Consider the following 8,371-nt stretch of genomic DNA (forward strand, 5'->3'; position numbering starts at 1 on the left):
AGATACTCTTTTTAACATTAATAAAGCATAGAACAGAATTATTGTATCGTACAAATATATTTAGAGGTTCGGATGGTTGAGTGTAGGAATCGATATCATAACCAAAACAACTTTTGATGTGGAAATAAATAAGACAAATATGAAAAGGAAGGTAATACCAAAATTTTGTTATCCATTCAAACCAAAACTAATAGCTATTTATCAGATTTCACACAAAAGAGCTTTGTTTACGTACTAACAGTTCTACCGATAACATATCCGACTATCCACCGTCAACCATCCTTCACTAATACCCACCAATGATCAAAAACGAATACCACATTAACTGTTCAGCCTAAACCAACAAACAAAAACCACGATTTCCTTTGTCGTCACGCGCGACCTCTTTTCTTTGTAGTCTTGTGTACAAATTTGGTCAACATCAAAAGCTGCGAAGACTTGACGTACTTAAAGAAAAGTGTGGCGCCGAACCGGATGTGATTTGATTTCAAGAAAGTTGACCACTTGGTAAAACCAAACCTGTAACCATCATCAGACTTCTCGGCTCTTGTGTTCATATTAGTTAGCTCACTCCTTAGGTTCTGGATCGTAACGTCACGCAAGTTGTCAACAGAAAGAGACAGGTCACTCGAAACATCAACCGGTAAATGCTGAGAAATGAACAGAACGGATTAATTATTAAATTCATTTATCAAAAAATTAGTAGACATTTAATAAGTAATAATTGTTATAATCATATCATAACGTATACCAGTTTGATTTCAGCCACTTTGGTAAACTCTAAAAATGAATTGTTTTTCAACCTTTTGATTGTACGTTTACGGCGAACATCAGCCGTCGCCGTGGTGGATCTGCATGCCTCACGCTTTGATTTAACCTATATATTTAAAAAATATAAAATAAGTATCATAATTAAAAAGAACTATAATGATTTCATGAATGAATTTTATTAGTAAACATTATACAATGTGTACTTACAGTAATGTTTTCAGAAGGCTTCATTATATCAATGACAACACACTCATTCTTCCTCGAAACGTTTAAACGCGTATGATATGCGATATGAGAATTCTTGGACAACTTGTGTAAACGAAATATATTCTTTGGTATCAAGAAATTATCGAGATTCATATCAAACTTGCTTTTGACATAAAACAAAAGAAAAAAATATGATAAAGTAAAACACATAATATGATAAAAAAATACAATGTACATACTGAAAAAAAATATTAAATTATGTTATTAGTTCATATAAACCTTTGGAGAAACAGTTTCATCACCACAGACAACCTTTGACTTCCCTTTCGTGTCCAACTACACAACAGTGAATAAGAAACATATAAATATAACACGAAGTAATTAATAGCATCTATATAATATATAAACAAACTTATAAAAAAATATTACATGACATTGAGAGGTAGCAGACAGAGTCTCTTTCAAAGCATCATTCTTTGTATTCCAACAATCATTGAACTACATAAAAGAAAATAGTAGCACAATTTAATAGTGTACTTATCTAATAGATATAATAAGATCTATTAATAATTTGAACGCATACACTTACCAGCTTCTTAGCATCTTCCATCTCAATTAGAGCAGCTATATGTCGATCAAACTTGTAGTCGTCAGCATCCTAAAAAATAACGTCATAAATATAAAAATATAAGAATAAAACAATGTACTGGTTGTTAAAGTTTGTTAACATATATTAACACATAGTTACATACATTAAATATATACTCAAAATTTGGAAGTTGAAAGTCACCAACACTATCCCCAGCAACACCTTCTTCAACATGACTTTCGGTAGTCTGTGGCTTCTCCTTGTGTTTCGACTACAGATAAAAAGTCCACATTAGTAACAATGTTAAATAAAGTTCAACTAATAAGATCGTATCAATCAACTTTAACAATGAAGGAGCGTTGTTTTTAGGATCCATAACTACAAAGGAAGTAAGCAAGGTTTTTAAAAAATATAACGGTAATCTATTTATAGAAACAATGTCTATTTACAGAAACCGAATAATAATTCCGAATACATAAAATTAAACTTAAAACAGTAATTTGTTTATAGAAACAAAAAAAACTTTAAAAGGAAATTAAAGGTATCCTTAAAGAATTAACAACTAACTAAATAGAAAAAAAATATAATTGATAAAACAAACCATATGAACTTCAAGAGATAATCACATAAACTTTCAAAATAAAGCATAAAGACAAAACTTAAAACCAAAGACTATAGATATCAATAAACAAACAACACCAAGAAAATTGAACTAACCTGTTTTGGTTGACGAACACTCCGAGTTCGATTGTCACAAAAGATTGATGGTTTACCATGAGAAAAAAACCATAAATCATTCAGAACATATATTATTAATTTTTGAAAAAAAAAACCGAACAGAAAGGATAAAATCAACTAATAAGTGGCGCCGAACCGGATGTGATTTCATTTCAAGAAAGATGACCACTTGGTAAAACCACCTGTAACCATCACCAGACTTCTCGGCTCTTATTTTCATAAGGTATTTCCTATGAATCGAAACAAAAAACATAAAAGCTTAAATAAATTATTGTCTGTTGAAAAAATGAAAACCAAAGAAACATACCAACAATATAGGATCATCTCCGAATGGGAAATCAAATGTTGTTGTTGATGAAAATCATCCTAAGAAACATAAAACATTAACCTTTGAAAATGAAAAAATAAAGGTAAAATAATTCAGTTAATTACAAACTCTTATAATTTAGTAAATGAACAGAAACCTTTGAACTTTGATTTTCATCACAAAGAACACTTGCTTTCCCTTTCGGTTCAGTTTTTTTTATCTCAATCATCTTTGAACTACATATAAGGGAAAAAAATGTTTAACAATCTAATACGAATAGTAATTAAATTTAACAAAATAAGAAGAAAAAAAAACGATGACAAAAATAATAATAATTAGAAAACAAATTAACATATCAAAAATAATGGGTCATCTTCCTCAATAAGCTTTAAAATGAAGAACAGTTGATACTCTGATCAATATATATGGAAATTAAATATGAAGGCTTTTTAAAAATTAAAACGGTAAACTATTTATAGAAACAAACTTATAATATCGGGAGAAACTTCTAAAACAAATAATTAAAAATGAACGGTTTCAAAAAAATTTAAAACATATTTATTTTTAGAAACACAATAAATATTTCGTAAAAACATATCACACACTAAAAATTTACATAATCTTTAATGGATTCAAAATTAACACAATATAAAATTTATTACTTAATCATGAAAAAAGAAAAACAGAAATAAAAAACCAAAACAAAAGAATCATTAATACATATTAATACAATACAAAATTTATTAGTAAAAAACTAAGATTTTCAAATTTCAAAAAATATCATAGTTAGATTTGCCAAAATAATAAACAAAATAACTTAAAAATTATAGAGATTAAAATAAACGATGAAAACTATCATTATACCGGATCAAAAAACACCAAAAAACGATAAAATTAAACTTACCTCTTGTGTTCGAAGAAGATTCAGACTCCTGCAGTTGCATAAGTCATCATCAATAAGTTCAAGACATTGACCATATGGAACTTTTCCTTCCTACAATAAGCTTGCAAAATTATACGGTATTTCCTATGAATCGAAACAAAAAACATATAATCTTAAATAACTTATTGTCTGTTGATAAAATGAAAACCAAAGAAACATATAAAAAAATATAGGATCATAGTCATCAATCAAATTTAAAAACGATTGGATCGTTGTTTTTAGGATCCATAATTGCAAAGGAATAAAGGAATTTTTTTTAAATATAATGGTGACTTATTTATAGAAACAATGTCTAATTACAGAAACAAAGTTACAATTGAGAATAGAAAAATTAACCTTAAAAACAGTAATGTGTTTATGGAAAAAAACATCTTTAGAAAGAAACTAAGGGTATCTTTAAACCTAAATAGAAAAACTCATAACTGGCAAAACTAACAATATGAACTTCAAAAGATAATGACATAAAGTTTCAAAATTATGCCTAAACAGATAATTTAATAAGAAATAAGAAAGAGTATAAAAAACAATACCAACAACATTTAACTAACCTGTTTTGGTAGACGAACATTCCGAGTCCGAATTTCAAAAAAGATTGAGGATTCACCATGGGAACATACAAACAATCAATCATTCAGAACATATATTACTAATTAAAAAAAAAACAGAAAACTAAAGACACATACCAAAAATATAGGATCAATGTCAGGGGACTATCCGAGTAACAAAATGATAAACCATAGGGAGCATACCTGCTATTTCCAAAAGGTGGGGACTAAACGTGAAACCACAGGGACCATCCACGCAATTAACTCTTTAAATTATTAACATAATTAGTTAATGTTAAATTAGGAAAGATGTTCAAACAATATTAATTTAAAACTTTACAAACTTTATTGTTAGCTTAAATTTACAAAAAAAGTAGTTAAGGTTAAATTAGGAATGGACTGAAAGTTAAAATTTTAATTTGCCACTAAAAAATCTAATAATATTAAAATTAAAATTTATATGTAATATAGAACAAAAAAAGTTAATGTGTATTTATAAATTATGTAGTACTGAATGTTCTCAGTAAAGTAAAGGAACAGAATTTGAATTATTACCATACTTACAAATATCACAAAGACGAAGAACAAATATTCATGTTGAAAACTTAAAAATGAATATCATAATAATATATGAAAATGGTTAAAGCATAATTACCTTAATATTAGGAGCAAAGCCACCTTCGTCACCAACATTGGTTGCATTATGGTCATATATTTTCTTGATAACAACCTGCAAACATATGTAACATAATTTCAAAGATCAATACAAATCCAAACAAACATTATTTTTAACATCAATAAGTTTTCAATAATAATACATATATGGTGTTTCAATAATCTTCTCTAATCTGCACAACTTTAAGCACAGTAATGAAACATAATTTGAAAGATCAACACCAATCCAAACAAACAAAAAAATGATTTCTTTAAAAAAAGAAAAAAGAAAAACTACTTTCTAAGGAAATATCATATTATTATGTTTTACATTAAAAATCTTGAATAAAACATAAATTTATGCTTCTGTGAAGAAGCGTTTCAACTTTCAAATAATAAAACAAAATAATAATTACAAATCATCATAACATATATATGGAATCAAATCAAATCTAAACAAAAACACATATTTTAAAAGTTGAACATAAACATCTATCCTTCTACCTTAACCTAACCGATCAAAACAAAATAAGGCTGGGAAACAAAATTAAATTAATAAGAACAAAAAAGAGATGACTCAACGATAAACATACCTATGATTTCTTCGATATTGGGTATTGTTCTTGAAAATCGACATTAGGATAACAATAAAAAACGACGTTCAAAATCATTATTAAAAACTGATAATCTTAACGACAAATAAGAAATTGAAGTGTTCTTGATGATATGCAAGAATAGTTCTTGAGCATTTGCAACAATGATTGAGATGATAGAAGTGGTGAAGATTCAGCTATCATAAAATAATATCATTTAAGTTTAACCTAATCGATGAAACACACTGATGGTTTCGAATCAATTTTTTACAAAGAAGATATAAAGTAAAACATCAAGAATAAGATTTTGATACCTTTGATTTGGATGATCTTTGAATATGCTCTGGAAATCTGAAATCGATTAGGAGAGAATGATAATTAGGGTTAAATGTTACAATGAAGCTTATGCTGTAATAATTAGACAGATGGTTAATGAGCTTAATCATACAACAACTAATATTCCAAATCAATGACCAAATATTGTAATAGAACTTCAATAAAATGTACATGTCAATCTTAGGCTGCTGAAGATCGATGGAAACAAATCCAACTGTTGAAACACACAACAAACACGGTAAATCTTAGGGTTTCGAATATTATCAATGGATCAGAATAATCAAAGATAGATAAGAAGCTTACTGTTAAGATCGATTGAAACAAAATCCAACTGTTGAAACATTCAACAAACACAATCAACTTTATCAGAAAAAAGGACGATCAATGAGAGAATCGAGATGATTAGGTCTGAAGAAGATACAATAGATTAAACATTACAATAAACACTCATATAAGTACTTATACCTGGTCATTGAGAATGATGAATCGGCGAAGAACAATTGAAGAAGAAGAGGTATTTTCAGATTTAGGGTTTCAAGAAAGTGAGATGTAATACGCGATGTGGTATGAGAAAGAGAATATATACGATCCAAATTTGAGAGATGGGTGACCCGAATCAAATTCGGATCCCGTGCCCAATGAGTTTTTTTTTTTTTTTTTTTTGTGTATTGAGAGTTTGGATGGATTCCCTCCCAAAATCAAAGTCCACTAAACAAATGGATGCCACATCATCAATTTGGCTTCACCATTCAAGGACAAATAGCCCAAATCATCTCCTTTATTAATATATATAGATTCGGTATATCAATATTCTCATACTAATTAAAAAGTTCATTTAAATTAATTATTTGATTAATAACAAGTGTGTATACCGTTATTGATGATACGACGCTCCGGAAAATTTTAAAGGAGAAGTGTGAAATGGTCATAATATTTCTTTCTGGATCGGTCCATGGATTCATAATGAAGCTCTCAAAGACATTTATGCGAATTTATTTAAATTAGAAGCTAATAAAAAGTGTGTTGTGGCGGACCGGGTTATTTCTAATGCTAATGGAGGAGAATTCTCATGGAACTGGTCACGTGATCCGAGGTCGTTTTTTGAAATCTCTGAGGCTAATTGGTTGCTTAGAGACTTGGACTCGGTTAGGATCTCCAATCAGTGCGACCGATGGAAATGGATAGGATAATGAAGAATTTTTTGTAGGAGCGGTGAGAAGGTTGTTGGCCAGAGGAGGGGGTGTTAACAGTAGCACCTATATCACAAATGGATCAAATAGGTCCCGTTGAAATGTAATGTTTTAATGAGGAGAGCTGAAATGGGTCGTATTCCAACTGTGGACACTTTAAAGGCGAGAAACATAGCGATTGAAGATGATACTTGCTCCCTGTTGATGCAACAAATAATAGACCAAACGTAGTAGCGAGGATGGTTAGGCAGAAGGGTTAAAGGGTTTAACCTTGCCTAACGCAGGTCGTGGGGTCCCCCCACGTTTGCAAGACATGGAAGGAGGTTCACTAGTTTATTTTTGTTGTTAGTTGAAGATCCTACTCTGAAGTGTGTTCAGAAAAGGATGAGGAAACAAATAGAATATGTGTGAGTTGGATGTGAGTGGGAGTAACTTGCATGAAGCAAGTGCACGATGTGAATGACCAGAGTTTAAGGAAACAAGTCTGGTTCGGAATGTCCCAACTCAGTAAATGAAGTGTCAATTATATAGGAGAAGATATCTCCCAAAGAAGAGTGCTTTTGACTAGTGACCTCACTTGTAGTGAGGGGCTTACCCTTTCAGGGGTTGAAGCCTTTTGTCCCCCGGATAATAGCATGTGTTCTGCTGACCTGCATTGCTTTTACGGCTGGTGGGTTGGTGAAGCAATCCAGGGATGTGACTGGTTACTGTTCCCGTATTGCTTTTCCCCACCTCACAGCTTTTTAACCTTTGAACCATTTAACCTTTCGGACGTGTGTGTACTTAAGTCATTTTATTTGATCTTGGGCTACCCCCGTCATCAGCCCCCCAAGTCAGAGGTTTTTGGGGAATGAGCTCAAAGACTTCTGACTTTTGTACATCTATTTATTGCCTGAAGGTTTTAAGGGTTCAATGCTTGAAGGCTTGAAAGGTTGTCGGCAGTTAATGTTTGAATTTTGAATAACTGACAACTGATTTGATTGACATATGGCAGTTCATAGGGTGGCGGTTTTTGCAGGAGTTACTGTTTTACCATTGTTACCCCTACATTAGGTTATTTTCTTTTTTATATTTGCATTTTCTCCTTTACTTTCCTCCTAACTCCATCAAGTTCCTCTCTACGATTCCCTTCCTTTTTTCCAAGGTTAGTCTCGGTTTCCTTTGTATTTCCTTACATTCTTCGTATTTTCTTTGCAAAAATGGGTGCTCGTAAGGATTTAGTAAAATCCTTTTCCCGATTAACCCAAGAAGAAGTAGAATTATTTTGTATGGAGTATGGTATTGATAAAATGTTTAAACCGACTACTCCTGCTTGTGATGTTCCTGTTGAAAAACCGACCCCTGGTTCGATTGCTCTTTACTGTCGTCATTTTGAGTTTTCGAATCTTCGTTATCCCTTTTCTATCTTTGTTTTGAATCTGTTAGAATATTATCGAATTTCCTTTGGACAAGTTCATCCGAAGGGCATGGCTAGGGTTTTGCATTTTGAGGTTTTATG

At 30.8% G+C, this 8,371-nt stretch overlaps 1 long non-coding RNA gene across 2 annotated transcripts; it reads right to left on the reverse strand.

Annotated features, from left to right (window-relative positions):
* Nucleotides 1-1,210: 1,210 nt before the first annotated feature.
* Nucleotides 1,211-2,673, reverse strand: LOC110925502. 2 transcript variants are annotated; one of them, XR_004885568.1, is made up of 6 exons: nucleotides 2,613-2,673; nucleotides 2,285-2,535; nucleotides 1,731-1,838; nucleotides 1,568-1,636; nucleotides 1,408-1,476; nucleotides 1,211-1,314 (listed from the first exon to the last, which is right to left on the reverse strand). It is a non-coding gene; the product is annotated as an uncharacterized LOC110925502 (long non-coding RNA). The 2 variants fall into 2 exon arrangements; XR_002584501.2 differs by lacking the exon at nucleotides 1,211-1,314 and having other exon boundaries at nucleotides 1,334-1,476.
* Between the last annotated feature and the right edge of the window lie 5,698 nt (nucleotides 2,674-8,371).

This window comes from Helianthus annuus, chromosome 17 (genome assembly GCF_002127325.2).
Source record: "Helianthus annuus cultivar XRQ/B chromosome 17, HanXRQr2.0-SUNRISE, whole genome shotgun sequence".
In the NCBI taxonomy this organism is placed as follows: Eukaryota; Viridiplantae; Streptophyta; class Magnoliopsida; order Asterales; family Asteraceae; genus Helianthus; species Helianthus annuus.